At 38.8% G+C, this 22,494-nt stretch overlaps 1 long non-coding RNA gene across 1 annotated transcript in view; it reads left to right on the top strand.

Annotated features, from left to right (window-relative positions):
* The window catches only part of LOC117797498, a 123,176-nt gene that overhangs the window by 76,095 nt on the left and 24,587 nt on the right, over window positions 1-22,494 (top strand). Inside the window, exons 2-3 of the long non-coding RNA XR_004622512.1 lie at window positions 3,231-3,391; window positions 11,962-12,075. This is a non-coding gene — a long non-coding RNA (uncharacterized LOC117797498). The remainder of the gene's footprint in view (window positions 1-3,230; window positions 3,392-11,961; window positions 12,076-22,494) is intronic.

Raw genomic sequence — 22,494 nt, 5'->3', positions numbered from 1 at the left:
GGAGATAAACATGGTTTGTTGTTTTCTCCTAAAAAAAAATTAGTTAATTATACACTAGAATAGTTCCCAAGCCTGGATATGTACCAAAAAGTGCACTTGACAAGGCTTTTATTTTTAACTATAAATCACCAAATTCCACCCCAAATCTACTGAAATGGAATCTCTATGGGTAGGTTCCAGGGTTCCATATTTTTAAGTATGTCCCCTAGTGTTTCTCATGCCACCAGCCTAGCATCAGGCCACAAAATGGTGTTTGTGGAAACCAATATAGTTGACATTTATTATGCTACTCTAACCCCAAATGAAAGGCATGAGGGCATGAGTTTCATTGTGTTCGTCATTGAATACCCTGTAAAGAGCATAGTGACTGACTTGTCTTAGTCCTTCAATAAATAGTAGAATGAAGAATGAATGTGCTAATGAATTTAGTACCAAGATCACTATAAAGCAAGTGGAATGAATAGAGAATCAGAGAAGAACTCATCCTAGATGGAAGGAAGACAACTGAGTGACAACTACCCTGTTGTCAAGTAGAAGAATAACTTCTTATGGAATTAGCAGGACCATTTGACCCAAAGTGTTTGGCAATCTGATTTTACGAGACTGTAAGTGTAGCTTGTTTCCTGGAAATTTTCACATCATTGTTTCATTCAAGACAAAATCTCAGAAACCTACTGTGGCATCAGTAACCTAGCAAAGAGGATTATGGATATATTGTCTATACTGTGAAATTAACCCAGATCATTATGAATGAATCATTTCTTTACACGTGCATATCAGCTTCACTATATTTAAGATGTAGACACTTAAATATGTTTTTATTATGACCACTTCAGACATTTTTCTTCTCGAGTTTTGTGCTTGCTCTTTTTGTGCTAACCTTATTTAGAAGAGTCTCAGGACAATCACATATATCCACACCTCTAAACAGCCTCCATTTCTCATGTCACGTGGTAGAATACTACTGTGTTTTTTGATGACTTCTGTATTTTTAAACCCACACAACACCCTCTAAACCAGATCAAGCAAGGTTGATTGATTATATACCCATCAGCATCATCTTTTTCTTACCATATTCAGAAATGGAAGCATAGGCTTGAAAAGCTTATTAACGTTATTATAGTTCAACTGCAAAACACTGGTGATCAATGTCAAGATCTTCTTTAAAAAATTCAGTAGCTTAAGCTTTTAAAAGATTCATGTTTTATATTTTCATTTTTCCTTTTTTTGGTGCACAAGAAAACAAAACCTTCCTTCATGAAACTTTTAAAACTATTCATGTTTATTTCTCTATGACACTTCTTAAAATCTCCTATATTCTAAATACCCATAAGAATCATTTTTTAAAATCAAGAGGATGGAGTTGGGGTTAGGGACAGGCTTATGTAGGTTTTAAGTGTCTTTAAAAGAAAATCTATAATTGAGAAAAGTGGTTTCCAGAGAGAGGTGTTGATTTGGATTTGACTATAGTAGTATAAGCTTGCAAAAAATTTTGCCTATTAACTGATATGAATTATTACATATTTATTTTCTAGCTTCATTGTTCTGGTATGTTGTACTGTGTGTGTGTGGCCCTGTTTTGGACTTGTGAGCTAGTAATTAAAGTAGATAAGAGCAACTTAGTCTACAGTAGTCATGCAGAAATTAAATTGCATTCTAGAACCATATGTTCTCCTACTTTCTTTCAATCTTCAAAAGGTTGCATGTGTTCAAGTCCAATAGCACTAACACCATGTTTGGAAATCTTTACCTGGCTCTTCAAACTCAATGTACTAGAAATTAAATTTAACATACTACCGTGCTCCCATCCCCAGATAACCTATCTCCTCTTGTACCTGCCTAGAGCTTTGTTTATTATCCTTGAGAAGTGTCCTTATCCAAGGACAGCGCACAGTGGACTCCAGAGCTACCAGGCTCAACTAAAATACAGTTGAACTTACTTTACAGTGTTCTAGGTTTGCACTATTATTTTCCCGAGCTCAGTTAACACCATCTCCATACAGAAAGAGACACTGCAAATATTCTGAAGAAAACTACCTTCCTGAAGTAAGTACACACAACTGTTACTGAGCCCCCTACCCATGACAAACAATGTTAATGAAAAAATTGGAGATGACACCATATTTTCCCTCAAGGTACCCAAAGTCTGGTAGAAAAGTTAGTTACAAGCATAGATATTTATAATGCAGTGTAGTAACAGCTCTATTTAATAAGTGGGAATAAGTAACTCAGCCACGAAAGTCTGAGAAGAATGTCATACAGATAAAATTATTCTGGGAGGAATAGATCTTGCTAGACACGTAAGAAAGGAGAAGTTATTTCAGATGTAGTGCAGCTGATTTTTAAAGAAACGGAATGGTGAAAGAACACAGACAATTTGGCAGAGAGAATGCAGTTCTGTGTAGTAGGGTATATGTGTCAGTGCTCAGATGGGCCATGTGGAAATTAGCCAGAAAGGCTAACGGAGATCAGTTAGACGCAGTGGGTAAGGGACTTCGCACATAACACTACCACACTTCAACTTTATTCTGACGGCAGTGATGAGCCATTGGAGACTTTCTTTTTTTGAGCCATTAGAGACTTTTAATCAAGACTGTATTTATGGGGGCGCCTGGGTGGCACAGCGGTTAAGCGTCTGCCTTCGGCTCAGGGCGTGATCCTGGCGTTATGGGATCGAGCCCCACATCAGGCTCCTCCGCTATGAGCCTGCTTCTTCCTCTCCCACTCCCCCTGCTTGTGTTCCCTCTCTCGTTGGCTGTCTCTATCTCTGTCAAATAAAGAAATAAAATCTTTAAAAAAAAAGATTGTATTTATGGTCTGGAAAGAATTCTTTGGCTAGAGTGTGGAGGGTAGTTCAGAAGTACAGTGAGCTGGAGGCAGGGAAAAATAAGAAGCTTGAAATGTTCTTTAATGCTTCAGGTAGAGAGTGAGGATAGAGAAAACAAGATGAATTGCGAGACATTCCCTTTTATAACCCTTTTCTGTCCTTTCATTGTGTCTCTTCCCTTCACGGCATCTTCTGTCCAAGTGTCTTGCTCACCTTTGGCATTCACATACACATTCACATCTGATTTCTGGAATCAGAATCAGGCAAATCTATTGATGTCAGTGGATGGTTGCCATGCCAGTATCTGACTATAGAAACCAGTTTCTCTTTGGAACAATAGCCCAGATTTGGCTACTCACACTAATAATTTAGGTACAGCTAAATGACTCTCACCTCTTTGCAGGTGGAAGGATGAAGACAATTTCTCCTGAATGCCAAATGGTGAGGCTGTGCCAGGAATTTCTGATGAAATTCCCTGTGCTGTGAAAGTGTTCCTCCTCTGTGATATCTGGAAACCATTGGTGAAATTCCTTCTTATTGTACCGAGGTTCATTCCACAGTATGGTAAGTCCTTTTTTTCCTATAAAAAGACTTTGCTGGGTTTTGTCCGATCAAAATGATAAGTGGCATTTAACTGTTCATGTAACTGTTCATAGATTTAAACAGACATCATCCAAGTTTAATCCTTTCTGAGCATGTTGATTGCTTGATTTAACAACACAGTATTCTGACAGTGTTATGGATGTATCTTTTCTGTGTCCTCTGTGAGTTAGTGCCCAACAAGGGCATTAGTATTCATATTGCAACCTTGGAGATTTTGCCCCTACCCCTTTCCTGTTCTTCACATATCAGTATGATTAACTTTTTTCAATTACAGCTCTGTGTACGAATAAGGAGGGACATAGTCCTTTAATACATGATCAGACACGGATTTGGTCCTTTGAAAATCAGTAGTTGTTAAATCCAAACGCTAACATATTTCAAGAAAGAGTGGTGCTTAAAACCACTGGTGGTGAGAGAAATGTAGAATGATTTTGGAGGTTCGTTCAGGAGACTTAGAAAGGTTAGTATCATTACTGAATATCTTTATTCCTTTCCACCTGCCAAAATATGTCAAGGAACTAATTTTCCCCTTGCTTGATATTTTGTTCTATGTGCTATGTCCCATCAGACATTTCAAGTAGATATTTAAATGGACGGAGTGTCATAGCTCATAATATCTGTTTTGCACTCAGCCATTTATTTGCCATTATGACTTTAAACAAAGCCTATTGCTCTCTGACTTGGTTTACTTCCCTTTAAAGGTGGCACTAGAGTATAGAGATTTCTCTGATATGACGACACTGTGTTTCTTGTTATTGTTACTTTCATAACACACTTAAAAGTTCCCTAAGGAGAAGAATTATTAGACTCTTAGGAAAGACTAAGGGCATGATGGCACAAAAGCGCATTAATTGAACAAATGTTTGTTGAGTCCATATTATTGTATTTTCATTGCACTGACAAAATATCACATGTAAGGAAGGAACATTCAGGGTCTCTTTTTCTAAATGTCCAAGAGAGGATCCAATTGTCAAATACATTACTTACTTTTAAAAAGCATATTACTTAGGTACGCCTGGGTGGCTCAGTTGTTTAAACATCTGTCTTTGGCTCAGCTCATGATCTCAGGGTCCTGGGACTGAGCCCCATGTTGGGCTCCCTGCTCAGCAGGGAGTTTGCTTGTCTCTCTCCCTCTGCCTGTCTTTCTGCTCATGCTGTCTCTCAAATAAATAAAATCTTTTTTAAAAAAAATCATATTATTTAAATAACATTAAGCAAATTTTGGACAAGTAGGTTTCAGATCAGTTACAAAAAGGATCTGAATAGCAGAAAAATGGACCTGTCCCCCAAAGAAATCCCAGCGGACTTCCTAATAAAGTGTGTCTGTTACCAGTTGACATGCTAATAATACAGAAGCCATTTTTTAGGAGTGCGTTTTAAGAATAAGACACAAATAAGAAATACACAATTTATAGAATATCTGATTCAAGAAATAGAGGGGAATGATTTATATAAGGTGATCGGAATTTCCCTTTAAAATTCCCATCATATATCTTACTGCTACACTTCATTTGACTCCAGCCACTGGGTTTTCTTTTTCCATAACTTACCTTCAAGTGCCCCTTAATCTTAATCTTGCCTCTTTTCTCCCAAAGTCCCAATAGTAGCTCCTTGATCTTCCAAGATCTGTATTTTATATGTTTCTCTATTATAGGCAAAACTGTTTAAAGCCATAAAGCTCTTTCAGTTATCACCTTCCACAACTATGAATTACTTCCTCCAAGAAAATAAAGATCTCTCAGTCACCAGGATCCATTCTTGGGGACATTTATGAACAATAAAACATGCATTTTTCCTGTCATAAAACATTTTGCAGGTGTATATCACATAGTAGCCCCTCAACAAAGAGTAGTTGCTATTATCGTACTATTTTATTCATGTGTTCACTCAAAAATACGTATTGTGTGCCATGCACTTAGCACTCTTTTAGACACTTAGACCATGCCTATGAGCAAGATAAACAAAACCCCTCTCCTTCTTGATATTACATTCTAATGGAAGGAAATACTTTGTAAAAAGGATACATGCTATGATATCAAGTTAATAGATGACAAGTACTAAGAATCACAATCAAGCAGAGTGAGGGGTTAGATAGAGATATAGTTCACTTTTTAAAGTGGGGTACTCAGGAAAAATCTCAAGTCTTGTGGACCATTTAGAGTATCTGCAAGAGGAATATCCAGAAGACTCTCTGAACCTAAACAACTTATATTATCAACTATTGAAATAATTAATTTTACCCAAAATAAAGTTCCTTTAAAATAGCCTTTCCAGGGTGCCTGTGTAGCTCAGTGGGTTAAGCATCTGCCTTTGGCTCAGGTCATGATTCCAGTGTCCTGGGATCCAGCCCCATGTTGGGCTCCCTACTGAGCAAGGAGTCTGCTTCTCCCTCTCCTTCTGCCTGCCGCTCCCTCTGCGTGCACTCCCTATCTCTCTCTCTGTCAAATAAATAAATAAAATCTTTTTTTAAAAAGGAAAAATAAGATAACCTGTCCAGCCTTGAATATATGTGCATATGTACACATACATATACATGCATATAGGCATGCATTTTTTTTAAAAGATAATCACCTTCAGTTTGTTTCCCAGAGTCCAGAAAAACTGAGGGTTACAGAGGGGAGGGGGTATCCGGGTGATGGGTATTAAGGAGGGCACGTGTTGTGAAGAGCATTGGGTAATACGTGCAAGTAATGAATCATTGAACACTACATCAAAAACTAATGATGTACTATATGCTGACTAACTGAACATAATAAAAATAAATAAATAAGTTAAATAAAATAAGATAATCATATGGTCAGTCTCCACACTGCAGACATCTATTAAGTATTTGTAGAACTTCACAACATACTCCGAAAAAGATCCATTATGTAAAATTTCTGAGTGTCAGAAATAAGTATGAGGTTGGGGAAAGAGTCTGCTCAGTAGAGTTCATCTCGCTTGTTTGAGCCCAGCCTCAGACATGCCTCACCAGAACACTAAAACTCTGTGTCACAACAAGAACCACTAAGCGAAAGAAGAAAATAGCGTGCATGCCAGTTGTTAGAAATGTAACCAAAAACCCTTTCCCTAGACAATGCTTTGAACTGCTTTTGGCTATTTTTTATTGGTTTGTGTGCTGATGCAGCCTTATTTTCTTAGAGAAATTTTCTAGAATGTACAGGCACTGAATTCTAGGCTACCCCTATATAGCCACCTGAAAATATTGTAAGGGTAGAAAAATAACAGAATTGGAGATTTAGCAATTGACACAGAACTAGTTCTTATCATATATGTCATGCCTTCCCAAAGTGAAAAACTCAGTCGCATTAAGTTGGAATGAAGCTTTTCCTCACTAGCCGGTGTCCCTGTGCTGGATTTTTGATTAATTGCTAACACCTAAAATGGACTGAATGGAAAAGCAGTTAAAATGCAAACTCTGCAACCCTGTGTTTATCTGTGAGGGCTTGAGGCAAGGGACTGCTGTTAATGGGGAGTTTCTGAATGAGTGTGGCCAGATTTAGCAAAGAAAAATACAGGGTGCCCTGTTGAATTTGAATCTCATTCAATTATATAGGGCATATTTTTGACAAAGTATTTTTTGTTTATCTGAAATTCGAATTTAATTGGCATCCTGTATTTTATTTGGAAATCCTACTCAAAACCACTGGCATATGATATGCGAGGCTGAGCAAAGGTGGACAGCAGAGTGAAGTTCTGGAGATGGGAGTCAAAAAAGCTCAGATCTAGGAGCACCTGGGTGGCTCAGTCGGTGAAGCGTCTGCCTTCAGCTCAGGCCATGATCTCAGGGTCCTAGGATCAAGCCCCGCATCAGGTTCCCTGCTCAGCGGGGAGTCTTCTCCCTCTCTCTGTGCCCCTTCCCCTTCCCCTGTTTGTGCTCTCTCTCTTTCTTCCTCTCCCTCTGTCTCAAATAAATAAAAAAGAAATCTCAAAAAAAAAAAAAAAGGATCTAGAGATCAGGAGTCCCTACAAAGCAGGACAGGGATGGTGACAGGGGTGTGTTCACTGTGTGCCAAGAGATTTAGTCGGTACTGGTTTCCTAGCTACTGAATCATGGAGCAGGTTCGGAACCCAGGTAGTCTCTCACCAGAGTCCATGCCCCTCATCCTGAGGCAGCACCCTTCACTTTGGCTCAGGGTTGTTATCAGGCTGGTGTTACAGCATCACTTAATGGTTGGTTTCAAGTTCTAGTCCTCTGAATCTGTTAAAGAAATGATAATGACCTTAAAGTTGGGAGATACTTAGGGGTCTGGACGATTTATAACTCCTGAAACAATCCCTGGACTTGGGTCTTTTAAAAATAAATGAAAAGAGTTGATGTATTCCACCAAGAGGTTTCTATAATGTTTTGAGGCAAAATTCCATAATGGATAGATTATTGATGCCATTTAATGTTCTTGATTTTTTTTTAAAAAAAGTAGAATGATCATCACTTGTGAAACATCTTCTTAGCACCTATTTTGTGTGAATCACTGTGCTAAAGGCCATGGGAAGGGAGGAAGACAAAGAAGTCATAGCCTTTCCCCTAAAGGAATTCACAACTTAACTAGAGAGGCAGACAAGTAAACAACTGACTTCAAATACCAAGCCATGTGGAGTAAGGCCTTTTCCAGAAGTGCTGGCAGCATGCAGTGGGAACAGAGACCACACTAGATTCTCTCTGAGTGAGAAATAGGGGGAGGGCAGGGACGTGAGACAGACAGAACAAAGAAAAAGATAAATGGGCATCTTTATGGTTATTTTGCTGTGGAGAAATTAGTGATTTAGACATATAGGAATTTGATAATCATACAATAATATTGGTTTAGAATTTATAGTGCTGCTATCATATTGTCAATCTATATTATTTTTTCTGATGTCACCTCATAGGACTTTATGTGAAAATTTTTATTCAAGTCTTGTGTTCTCAAACTAGTGTATTGGCTATTATTAATCATTTTAAAATCATGTGGTCACAGGGTACAGACAGGTATTAAGTCCCAGAGATCTGACTGAATAATGCATGCTATGAAAACAATCGACAAATACGTTATGTGGATGTTTTGAATTGCATGTTGAAAAAAAAAAAGTTGAGATTCTATTTATGTAAGCCTGAAAGAAAGTTATGCTAGATTTGAAATGTGGTGTACATTAATAAAAGAAATGAATGGGTCTGGTATGTTTTCTCTATCATATAGCACGGTTTGTGCTACTTATTTTTAACATGTTATTGGATTTCACTATTTAATGGTAATAGTTTTCTTTTTTAGAAGATAGATATATTTAGGAACTTCTTCCTTCTGAGATTCTTCCTTTCCATTGTGGGAATCTTTCCATACTATGCTTTATAAGAATATATTGATCTATCACCTTCAGTTCAGAGAACACTTTTTTTTATTCAAGTATAATTAATATGTCAGTGATATTAGTTTCAGGTGTACAACATAATGATTCAGCAATGCTATGCATTTCTTAGTACTCATCAAGGTAAATGTACTGTTAATCTCCTTTATTTCATCCATGCCCCCTACCTCCTCTCTGACAACCACCAGTTTGTTCTTTGTATTTAAGAGTGTTTTTTTTTCTTTTTTCTTTGGTCATTTGTTTTGTTTCTTAAATTCTACATATGAGTGAAATTATAAAGTATTTGTCTTTCTCTGACTGACTTATTTCACTCAGCATTATACTCTCTAGATCCACCCATGTCATTGCAAATGGCAAGATTTCATTATTTTTTTATAGCTGAGTCATATTCCAGTGTGTGTGTGTGTGTGTGTATCTGTGTGTACGTACGGGTACATATACATACATACACTCACACCACATCTTCTTTATCCATTCATCTGTGAATGGACACTTGGGTTGCTTCCATATCTTGGCTACTATAAATAATGCTGCAGTAAACATAAGGGTGCATATATTTTTTCAAATTAATGTCTTCATATTCTTTGGGTAAATAGTAGTGGAATTACTAGATCATACAGTAATCTATTTTTAACTTTTTGAGGACTCTCCATACTGTTTTCCACAGTGGCTGCATCAATTTACATCCCCAGCAACAGTACAAGAGGGTTCCCTTTTCTCCACATCCTTGCCAACACTCGTTTCTTGTGTTTTTTATTTTATCCATTCCACCATTGTGAGGTGATATCTCATTGTTGTTTTGATTTGCATTTCCTTGATGTTGAGTGATATTGAATATCTTTTCATGTGTCTGTTCATCATCTGTGTGTCTTTGGAAAAATGTCTGCTCATGTCTTCTGCCTATTTTTTTAAAATTGGATTATTTATTTTTTTGGTGTTGTATATGCTCCTTATATATTTTGGATATTAGCCCCTTATGGGATATGTCATTTGCAAATATCTTCTCCCACTCAGTAGACTGCCTTCTTGTTTTGTTGATTGTTTCCTTTGCTATGCACAAGCTTTTTTTTTTTTTGGTGTAGTTTCAATAGTTTATTTTTGCTTTTGTTTCCCTTGCCAGAGGAGACATATCTAGAAGTATGTTTCTGTGGCTGATGTCCAAGAAGTTACTGCCTATGTTTTCTTCTAAGAACTTCATGGTTTCAGGTCTCACATTTAGGTCCTTAATTCATTTTGAGTTTATTTTTATGTATGGTGTAAGACAGTGGTCCACTTTTGTTCTTTTGCATGTAGCTGTCCAGTTTTCCCACACCATTTGTTGAAGAAACTGCCTTTTTCCTATTGGATATTCTTTCCTCCTTTGTAATGGATTGACTACACAATTGTGGGTTTATTTCTGGGCTTTTAGTCTGTTCCATTGATCTTATGTCTATTTTTGTCCAGTGCCATACTCTTTCATTACTACAGCTTTGTAATATATCTTGATATCTGGAATTGTGGTACCCCACCTTTGTTCTTTGTTTTGTTTTTTTTTTTCAAGATTGCTTTGGCTATTCAGGGTCTTTTGTGGTTCCATACAAACTGTAGGATTATTTGTTGTCAATCTCTGAAAATATTGTTAGTATTTTGATAGGGATTGCATTAAATCTGTAGATTGCTTTAGATAGAATGGCCACTTTAACAATATTTATTCTGCTAATCCATGAGCGTGAAATATCTATGTGTGTCATCTTCAATTTCTTTCTTCAGTGTTTTATAGTTTTCAGAGTATAGATCTTTCACCTTCTTCGTTAAGTTTATTCCTAAGTATTTTCTTCTTTTTGGTGGATTGTACATGGGATTGTTTCCTTAATTTCTCTTTCTGCTTTTCCATTATTAGTATATACATATACGACAGATTTCTGTACATTAACTTTGTATTCTGTGACTTTACTGAGTTCATTTATTATTTCTAGTAGTTTTTTGGTGGAGTCTTTAGAGTTCTCTGTATATAGTATCATGTCATCTGCAAATAGTGAGTTTTACTTCTTCCTTACCAATTTGGATGCCTTTTGTTTCTTTTTCTTGCCTGATTCCTATGGCTAGGACTACCGTTTGATAAAAGTGGTGAGAGTAGACACCCTTAACAAAAGTGGTGAGAGTGGACATCCTTGTCTTGTTTCTGATCTTAGAGGAGAATGTTCAGAGATCTCTTCTTGCTGTAAATGCTGGGAACTTTACAACCATAGCATAGCCAGAATGACAGCAATTAAAATGTTTCAAAAGCTCTGAAATTTAAGTCATGAAAAGGTTTGAAACTTTATGGAAAATTATATGTACCCCTCTGTTCCTCAATGTCCCCAGTGTAAAAATGAGAATAAGTTTGGCTACTTTGGGTGGTATTGAAGATTAAAAGAGATAATGCACATCAAGTACTTACTACAGTGCTTACTGCAAAAATAAGCACAAATGAATTGCCATCTGCTGTATTATCTGCATTTTTTAAAGCCTTTGTCTTATTTTTTCACGGCTGTACCCCAAAATAGAACAGTTTTGGTCATGTCACAGGTGGTCAGTAAGTAGTTTTGAAAAAAAATAGTTTTAGATTGCATGGAATTAAGTTCTGGTAGTAAAAATACCCTCTGTTGTTTACCTTCATGGACAAGTGGTTATGAAAGACAATTATCTCTCAAAATTGTCTTTCCACAAATCTGTCTGTTCATATTTTATAGCCCAACCACTACACATGTGTCTGTGCAAAATAATTGATCTATTCCAATAGAAAAGGTGGCTTGGATAAGACTAAGTCTCCAGAATTAAAGGCTTTCAGTGTTCACTAATTTATATATGAGTTCATTCAACTGATCACATATTAGGTGCCGAGCAGTAAGAAGATGTTAGAAATAAAGATAAATAAGGCACTGGTTCTACTCTAGAAGAGCTGTCAGCTTGCACACTGAGCCAGAAGTATAAACATGATTGCAATATGTGCTGTAAGTGCCACTTTAAAAGTAGAGATGGTGGTGGTACAAGGGAGAGAGGAACCAGGATTACTTGGAACCAGTGAGCTGTGTACTGAGGGATGAGCAAGACTCGAACAAGTGATTAAAGGCAAGGCGAACCATTCCAGGCATGTTCACCATGGTTAATTGAAGGGCCAATTTTAGGAATATCATGTCTGAAAAGTTGAATTATGGTTTTCTCCACAGAGTCTTCAATTGGTGAAATATCATGGCCTATCACCTGTGTTCTGCAGTTTACCATTTCACCCCATGCCTGTTGCCACACTCTGATGAAGAATACCAAATAAGTCATCCATGGAGGTATGTCAGATAACTCATAAGGCTTTCTAGGTTACTTATTTCAGTTTCATTAATGCTTTAAAGGGAGATAAAGATGATCACAGATGGAATGGAGGACGTATTTGTGGGGCAGAGATTGGTAGAAAGGCTTTATTTGAAGCCTGATTCTATAACTTCATGGCTTGCTTTCTTGTCTCATCAGATCTTGCCACTGAGCCCAGTTTTCATTAGGTCAACTGTCGCTCTCCTCAGAGATGGAGATAACAAGTGTTTGGGTCTGAAATAGATGTTTCATTTGCAAATAGCGTTTGTAAACAAAACTTCCCTTTTAACCTGCAGAGGATGGGTTCTGCTCCCTACATGCTTAGAAATCCTCATCTAACATTCTTGAAGTCTAGTGCCCCAGTTTCAAAGTTGCTAAACCATGGCAACAATAATTCCATAATATGTCCATCAACTCAAGTGTAATATATGTGTCACTTTCAGCCAGACAGTGACAGAATTTCTGTATATGGTAGTCGAGAAAATAATAGTGTTGTTAGTGTTCTGAGTGCAAAATGACATTGGAATAATTTACAGACACCATGGATCCTGGCTGTGTCTGAAACATAACGTTGATTTCATCAGGACAAATAGAATCGCACAGCTGTAGAGATGGCTGTGAAAACAGAAGAGGGGCTTTCACATGGTGAACATTTTGCCTATGGCAGGATGAAAGGAGGTACATTTTTCAACAAAGAAATATAAAACATAAAATTTAATTTTAAAAGCTTGATATTCATTAATTCCAACCTGATTCTTTAGATATGCTTTGGACTCTGCACTTTTTCACTCTCCCAATGTATCTTGGTAGCATATAGTAGCAAATGTCATTGTTCATGTGCTTTTTGACTGGTAGAAATTTCAAAATGTTAGGTTGGAGGGTTGGTAAATAGAAGTTCCATCTTGCATCTTGGAATTTGGCCCATACTTGGAAATTGCTCAAGTCATGGTATTGGAACCCAGGCTATGAGGAAGGGGCTAAAAACCTTGTTTTAGTGAACTGTTGCAAAGAACTTTCTAAATGCCTTGTGCTTGGAGTGTATACTAAAGAATTAATATGGACTGATGTCTTAGGGGAATGGTTGATAATAGCACCTTGCCTTCCTCCTTGTTTTATAAAATCAAAACAAATATGGTTGCTCCAGAACTAATGTTTCAGATGTCAAATCTGTTCCAGGGGATAGGAAGTGATAATACGTTAAAAAGCAGCCTAAGATCCCCATGAACTTCGGTTGGTTACAAGTTCAATCATTGTTTTACGATTACAGGTGCTATCCTTGGCCCCTGCTTCCAACATAATGAACCTCTACAGAATTCAAATGAGAACTGCCAACATAATTAAAGAACATTTGACATAATTTATATATCTTTTTATCTCTAAATCCCTGCTCCTGGAATAGAAACTTCATTTTTCTCATCTATCCTGCTAAAGTGATGAAGATTTATACTTTCTTCTGCTAGGCAGGACTTTAGACATATCAAATTCATTTTCTCTACTATAACTAAGTTTTACCTTACAAGATTGTGCCCTTTGACATACTTAAGAAATGGCACCACCAAAATCTTGCTTGGCTTGCCAAAGGTCACATTGAAAATTAGTGGCAAAGTCAGCACTGGGACAGAGGTTATCAAAATCCTACTTAACAGCAAACCACACACATCTTTACATGACAGAATTTTGTTATGGATTTGTATAGAACAGGACATGGGAGCTGGTATCAAAAGGGCTGGAGATCAAAAGGAAAAACAGGATACTGTGAATATTTATGTATTAATGGTCCCTTGATCTTATAGAACATGATTTCTCAATAGAGACTCTATCATTCCCAAGGGGACAAAACTGTTTCTATGGAGAAGGAGGAGCATAATCTTACTATTTTATGTATAAAGCACAGATATACAGCATAGAATCAGATATTCAGTGTATCTGTGGCTTTAAAATTTATTGGGCAGTATGTTAGAGAAGAGAAAAACAGTCTAAAAAGGCCCCTTAGGGTAGTAATAATAAACAGACCGAAAGGTTGAGAAACACAGTTATAGAACATTTTCTGGGTCTGGGCCAGAAAAAAAAAATGCAGCATATGAATGACAGAACATGTAGCCAAAGGAGAAGAAGTTAAGGGGAAGATTTTTCATCCCCTTATAAATGAGTAGTTATTTATAGATAACTCTATCAGAATCTTGGATAACCTGGAGTTTTATTGTTTAGATACCGAGGTAGGCAAAATTCTAGGATGGCTTCCAAGATACCCCCCTGTTCTTATATAATCCCCTCCCCCAGACCGTGGACCGAACCCTTCAATATGGTGGAATATCACTCCCATGAATATGTTACATTATATGGCAAAGGAGAAAGATTTTTGCAAATGTAATTCAGGTCCCTAATCAGTTGACTTTGAGTTAATCAAAAGGGAGGATTGTCCTGGATGGGCCTGACCACATCAGATGAGTCCTTTCAAAGAAGGCTTAGGCTTTCCCTGAGCTCAAAGTCTGGAAGCAGCAGACAAGTGTTTCTGCTGGCCCTGAGGAGGCAAGCTGTCACGAGTTCTACAGCTGCAAGGAAATGACTTTTTCCTACAACCTGAATGATTTTGGAAATTAACTGCAAGCTTCAGATGGGAAAGCAGCCCTTGCTGAAACCTTGATTTCAGCATGCGAGACCTTGAGCAGAGGAACCAGTTAAATCCTGCCTAAACCCTTGACCCATGGAAATTTCGAGATAATAGATGTTTATTGTTTTAAGCCACTAAATTAGTGGTAATTTGTTACAATCAATAGAAAACTAATATAGATATTTTAAAGAGATGAAGGGAGAGGAGTTTCTTGGTGTTTCTGATCTCTCCACACCCATCTCAGAAATCTGGCATTATTAATATCAAGTAGTTTTATCTCGCCAGGAATGATTATGCTGTTTCCTTTCTTCTTCTGTCTACATTTAACATTTTGGCTTTCAAATCAAGGAAAATACATTTTATGCCAAAAGCCTTCTGAGAATCTTTATGTGTATTTAAAACTAGTAATGCTCTTCTTAGAGAAACCAGAATGATCATGTTGCCTATTTTAAGGGCTTATTAATTTTCTTAACCTATCCTCTCAGGGTGCATCACCTATTTCAAAAATATAATGAGGATCCTGGAAGATAGTTAATCCCACTACCCGCCTAGAACTGCCTGTGTCAGTCTAGAACTCTCTCAGAATCCTCAATCCACATTACTCCTGCCTCTTGAGAGACGAGTCTTGCCATCTTCCTGAACGCTCTGGGAATAATCAAATCAGAATACTTGCAGCTCACTGCTTTGTAATGCCTCATATCCTTGTCATCCATAGTTATCTCTAAAAATATAAGCCATGTTCTTCAGTTTATCTTGGTCGTATAGCTCTGTGCTTCCTCCTGTCTCACTGCTTCCTATTTTTTTGTACTTTGGAAACTTGTCATGATGTTCTCTTTGACTTTCCTGTTTTAACCAAAACCTGGCTGTAGTCCACGAGCACTGCCTTCCCAGGAGCCATGTCAAGTAGAGTCTGTTTATTCTCCCACTCCTCAGTTACCTCAGGTTAAGGGGTAGAGTTGGTATCTAACTTGTTCTATATCCTGGTACTCTTTGCTGTGGACTTAATGTTTGTGTCCTCCAAAATTCCTGTGTTGAAGCCTAATTCCCAGTGTGATGGTATTTGGATGTGGAACCTTTGGGAGGTGATTAGGTCATGAGAGTGGAGCCTGCATGATTGAGATTAGTGCCCTTACAAAAGAGACCCCAGAGAGTTCTCTTGCCCCTTCTGCCAGGTGAGAACACAGTGAGAAGACAGCCACCTATGAACCAGGAAGTGGGCTGTGACCAGACATCTACTGACAGCTTAGGCTTCTCAGCTTTCAGGACTGTGAGAAATAAATGTTGTTTAAGTCACCAAGTCTATGGTAATTTTGTTAGAGCAGCCCAAACTGACTAAGATACTCCTCTAAGTTGGCAAAACCTCCGACTCTTATAAAGTTCAATAGTTGTATAACCCCCTACTTCTCTTCTTGCTGTCACCTCTAAGCATTCTGAATATTCCCCATATTCATTGCAGAATTTGGCCCTTATTCATAATTTCAGCTTTGCATCAAGTTCTATTAACACATAAATGGGCCATTCAACTCCTTGGTCTCAAAATATTTAAACCTTCCCATTTCTTGATATTCACTTTCACTGTACATGAGCCAGCCATTCCCATGGTCACTTTCTCATCCTGGTAATAACCTGGTACTTCTCCTCTCCTAATATATTAAATTGAAGTATTTCAATCTTTGACTGAAACCATGTCACTTCCAATTATTCACATGACATCTCATTATTTGCTTTCAGAATGACCACTGGCCATGAATCCATCTACTTTCTCCCTTTGTTCACTCCCTTTCTTTTTTTTTTTTAAGATTTTATTTATTTATTTGACAGAGACAGAGACAGCCAGTGAGAGAGGGAACACAAGCAGGGGGAGTGGGAGAGGAAGAAGCAGGCTCATAGCAGAGGAGCCTGATGTGGGGCTCGATCCCAGAACGCCGGGATCACCCCCTGAGACGAAGGCAGACANGTGGGAGAGGAAGAAGCAGGCCCATAGCAGAGGAGCCTGATGTGGGGCTCGATCCCATAACGCCGGGATCACCCCCTGAGACGAAGGCAGACACTTAACCGCTGTGCCACCCAGGCGCCCCTTTTCACTCCCTTTCTTAATCCCATGATGTATCATTTTATTCTCCAAACAATATTGTTAACTTTCATCGTTCCATAAACTTCTTGTGTTCATCTGTATTTTAACCAGTTTGTATAATTGACTTGTATTCATTTATTGTTACATCAAACATTATAAGTCCATGATCTGTGCCTCATCACAGTGAAGATCTTTGTAATTTTCTATGTTGCCACATTGAACAGAAGGCATGCAAATGGGCCCCGCTCTGCTAGTAAGGCCAAAAGCAGCAATGAGAATGATTACGCATTTCCTGCCTTCCTATTAGCTTTAAGTGAATCTCTTCCACAGTTGGTTATACTTGAGTACTCTTACTCAACCCTAGAAGATCTCCAGGAGGTGTCATTTATCTTAATTTCTACTGATAATAGACACAGATGTTTAGAGTAAACAGAATGAATTGTGAATACAGAGTAGCTCTCCAAAATCACCTACATATTTCTGTCTGGGGAACCTCTTGTGGAATAGAAAGGACATTGGAAATTAAAAGTCATCAATGGCTTCTTCACTTCCTTGTCAAATTTAGAACTTTTTGTTTTCATATTCAATACTTTAATTTGAAAACCTCAATCAGTTTCATCAAAATTTATGCTGGAACATTTTTTTATTTTTAATTTAATTTTCAGTATAGTTCACATACAGTGTTATATTAGTTTCAGGTGTGCAATGTAGTGATTCAGCACTTCTATGCATAGTGCTAGTCATGATCAGTGTGCTCCTTAATCCCCTTCACCTATTTCCCTTTCCTCCCACCCACCTCCCCTCTCCTAACTATCAGTTTGTTCTCTATAGTTAACAGTTTGCTTCTTGGTTTGCCTCCCTCTATTTTTTCCCTTTGCTCATTTGTTTTGTTTCTTAAATTTCACATCTGAGTGAAATCATATGGTATTTGTCTTCCTTTGATTGACTTATTTCACTTAGCTTTATACTCTCTAGCTCTATTCATGTCATTGCAAATGGCAAGATCTCATTCTTTGTTTTATGGCTGAGTAGTAGTCCATCACACACACACACACACACACCCCTCATCTTCTTTATCCATTCATCTATGAATGGGCACTTGGCTGCTTCCATATCTGCTATTTTATGATTTCCTGTCTCACATTTAGGTCTTTCATCCATTTTTAATTTTTTTAAATTTTTTTATTATGTTCAGTTAGCCACATATAGTAGAACATCATTAGTTTTTGATGTGTTCAATGATTCATTGGTTGCATATAATACCCAGTGCTCATCACAACACGTGCTCCCTAATACCCATACCCATTTTGAATTTATTTTGTGTATGGTATAAAAAAGTGGTCCAGTTTCTTTCTTTTGCATGTAGCTGTCCAGATTTCCCAACACCATTTGTTGTCCAGACTGTCTTTTTCCCACTGGATATCCTTTCTTGCTTTGTTGAAGATTAGTTGACCTCATAATTGTAGGTTTATTTCTGGATTTTCTATTCTGTTCCATTGATCTATGTGTCTGTTTTTCTGCCAGTACCGTACTGTCTCATTACTACAGCTTTGTAGTATAACTTGAAGTCTAGAATTGTGATACCTCCAGTTTTGTTCCAGTTTTTTGTCCCTAGCTCCATCACTGCATACAGGGTCTTGGCAGTGGATTCCACCGGCATCCTACTTATGGTGCAGGGGAGTCGCAGCCAGCATTCTCACAGCCCAGGCACCAGTCCCCCTGCAGTGTGGCAAGGTGCTCCTCACGGGGGCCAATGGAAGTATCTCACTGCAGCTCACTGTGCCTCATGACCTGCTGATGTTCCGTGCTTGCTCTCTGCTGTAAGGCCACAGCCGTCCCGGCTCTCCTCTGACAATCACCCTAGATCCTAGCTAGCCTCTTCTCAGACCCAGCCCAAACCCCTTCCTTGCTCTGGACTTTTTGGGTATGCCCTGAAAGAGCTGGGATAGAGTAGTGAGCTTGAAGGTAGCAACTCCTGAATAAGCCTGGGACAGACCATCTTCCTCCTTGGAGAAGGGGCCCAGGTGAGGACTAGGAGCTGACACTCCCCTTGTATTCTCACCATACCTGTGTCAGGCTCTCCTCAAGGCAGGAGGGAGCAGCTCTGTTCCAGCCTATAGTATTAGTCAGGCTGGTGAAATCTATGATTAGCTCAGCACCAGTCACAGCAAGAGGGTAGATAATTCATTTCCAAGAATAGGGTTCTGACCTTGGGACTTCCCATTTCCTCAGCTGCAAAGGAGGGAAAAGGGTAGGTCTGTGGACTAATGTTACTCATTGTCACCCTTGGGCTCTGTCAAAGCAATTAAAGATCACTTGTGTTGAGGCTGTGAGGGTAGAGCAGTCAGCCTTTAGCGTTACAGTCCCTGAAGTGGGCTGACAGAGCCCTTCAAAAACAGCTGTCATTCAGGATACTTTACCTGCATGATGAAAGATCAGAAGAAGTTCACTTACCAGATTCAGTCTCTTCTGACAAGGAACACAGGCCTAAGCTGCAGTGGGTTGTAATTCCCCCTACCAAGCATGATTAGAATGGGAGCATTCTATGCAACTAGCTCAAGTTAAGCATTATCGGGTGGAAATATGCTATAGATGACTTACATACCTATAAGGGCAAATTTATCACCACACTCCACTGGTTTGAAATTTTGATTATTTTAATTTACCTATACTAAGGTTTCCATTTTCAGGATCTAATGAGAAATTCATTTGGAATTCCTAATTTAGGGAATAAATTAGGTGATGGCACTGCAGTGCTGCCTTTTTAAACCTCCTAAGAAAGTTCAATTTGCTAATTTTAGCACATTGGTTGAGAGGAAGAACCAGAAGGAAAATTCTGAATATTTGTCCAGTTAATAGTGATAAAGCCCAATTCTATAAATGTTTATTAAATATCTACTCTGCCAGATACTATGAGTGGTGCTGGGAATGAATGAGATAGGTGGAATAGCACCTTCCTGGGAACATGTCATAGTTTGGTAGGGAAAACAGACATGTATAGTCTGAAATGCACTGTAATAAAAATATGAGAAAAGTTATGTGAGATATCAGAGAAGGAAGTGTCTACATATGTCAAAAGTGAAAAAAAAGGCTTCACAGGGTGCTGATATTTCATTATTTCATTCTATAACTAATTTGTGCCCACTAAGCATTAGGCAGGAGCTCTAAGCAATGGCATGTTCTTATTTACCCTGGGACAGCAGAACTTGACTAAAGCCTCAAGGCCATCCGCTCTGTGACTCATATCAATCCAAGAAACAAAAGCAATCTATGAAATCATCTCTTCTCATTGAGTTGTCATGATTTTTCAATTAAATTAAGCAGAAATGACAACCAGCTATGTGTCCAGCACACTGGGTGCTTTTTATAAAATGTGTGATTTAATCTTCAAGACAAATCATAGTTCAAAGAATGATTCAGTTCTGTAAACATTTCTTATTTAGCACATCCCCCAGACCAGGAATGGTACTGGGTGCTAGGGTTTCAAGTGTAAGAAGGCATGACTTTTTTCTTCATGGAGCCCCTGTTCAGTGAGAGATGGGCACATAAATCGAATTCCGATTGGCTGTGTTACATGCTGAAATACCAATATCGCTCACGGTGTTGAGGGAACATAGAAGCAGCCCTCACATCCTAACGTGTGGGCTCTGGGAAGACTTCTTGTGGTAGATTTGAAGGGTGGGGAAGTAGGGGTTACTTAAAGTGCAGATTTGAAGGAAGGACCTTTCAGGAAGAGAGGTCAGCCTGAGTGTATGCCTGGGGTTGTGATGATGAGAACCAAGGCAAGTGTTACTAGCTCCAATTCAAGGTGAAGAAACTGAGCCTCAGTGAATTTAAAGAACACCTCCTGACCTCCCCTCCCGGGATCACCCCACCGGTAAGTGGTGAGCCACTAGTCAGCCCCTGGCTGGTGTGTCTGCGATGTCCATGTTCTTTCCATCACCTTAAGCTGCTTATTTGTCAAAATTTAACACTCAATCCTGAAGGAGTGGGAGTCTAAGCACTCTAAGGGGAGGAATTAAATTGGCTGTAAATGCCAAGAAGCAAGACGTCAGACAGTTAAGTGAAATTTAATGAAAGGAAAAAACAAAAGAGAAAGGGCAGGTGACAGAAGGTAAAGAAGGAAGAAACAGCGGCAAGAATCCAAATGACCCCGTGAATAGTTTGTATTAAAAGCTCTTGGGGCGCCTGGGTGGCACAGCGGTTAAGTGTCTGCCTTCAGCTCAGGGCGTGATCCTGGCATTATGGGATCGAGCCCCACATCAGGCTAGGAGCCTGCTTCTTCCTCTCCCACTCCCCCTGCTTGTGTTCCCTCTCTCGCTGGCTGTCTCTCTCTCTGTTGAATAAATAAATAAAATCTTTAAAAAAAAAAAAAGCTCTTGAAAGCTGCCATTGCGAGGGTTTATGTGTGTCTGAATGCAGCCTTCTCCAACTCAGACTCTCTTTGATGACACACTCTTTACCCTAATGATTGCAGCACTTATGTTCCAATAATGTGAAGTCTCATGGAAGCCTTGACCTTTTCATTTAGTAATTTTTTTCCATACCCGTATAAGCCATGATGTAAAAGCTCCATAGTAATTTTCCTTTGACTTGTGCACTGAGACAAACTTCCTTCATAGAGGAATCACTGCACTGAGCACCTTGAAAGGCAGAAGAAGTTCCCCCAGGGTATGAAAGGAACCAGTCATTATTAGCATTGGTCTTTTCCTTCTCTTCCTTTGTACCTTTTGTCAGGGTAAAAAGACAGACGGTACAAAGCCAAAACAGGTTAACCACACAGCATCATCTTTCCACTAAGGGAAACAAAGCAAGTTGGTGACCCTCCATTTAGAAAGGAGTCCGTTTTGGGGTGGTAGCCAGCTGCTTTTTTATATACCTACACGTTCGGTGGCTCAGGAATGGAACCACTGTGCTGTCTGACCCATTGCTACCACCACCGCCAGCCGGTTGTTAGGATTTGGCATTGTTTTGTTGCGCACGTTCCCAGGAATATGACACAAGGTCGTACATTCAAGTAAAAAAGGAATAAAAGTTAATGTGCTGTTCAGCTTGGTATTGGGGAAATTCATTTATAAGCTGTTGTACTGAAAACGCTGCATCCAAAGTAAGGAACAGCCTGGTATCAATTAAATATACCACAGTAGGAACACATCCCCACCAGTTTTCCACTTCTCAATTTCTTTTCTTTGTCACAAAAATGTGTTAATTTCTGTTAATCACCTGGCTTCATCGCTGTTGTAATTTAACTTTTCTCTGCTTCAGTTCATGAAGCAACTTTCTGTCTCTATTTCCTTTCTTAATGAAGGGCTGATTGTGTACATTCTCCATTAGAAGTCTGACAAGGAGAATGCAATCCAGCCTTTTCTCTTACAGNAAGGAGAATGCAATTCCCTTTTCTCTTACAGTCAGTAAAAACAAAGAGGACAAGGGCAGATGCTGGGGGAAATTTGTAAATATAACAAACCAAAAGTTTACTGTCTACTTCCTTCCCCTGTTCTTCCACGCCAGCTCTTTCGCCACCTCCTGTTCGGTAACAGTTGGCCTCAGCTATTCACAGGTTCTCCACAAGGAGGCCATGTTTAACTTTCCTTTGCACTGAAAGAGCTTTAGCAGTGTTTTGGCGTCATACAATACTGCCAACGTATACGGCATGACCGTGCTCCAGTTCTCACCGCCGTCCCGCATACACACTCACACACGTTTCAAGAA

The sequence above is a fragment of the Ailuropoda melanoleuca genome, chromosome X (assembly GCF_002007445.2).
Source record: "Ailuropoda melanoleuca isolate Jingjing chromosome X, ASM200744v2, whole genome shotgun sequence".
Taxonomy (NCBI): domain Eukaryota; kingdom Metazoa; phylum Chordata; class Mammalia; order Carnivora; family Ursidae; genus Ailuropoda; species Ailuropoda melanoleuca.
This window is presented reverse-complemented; position numbering and strand designations above follow the sequence as displayed.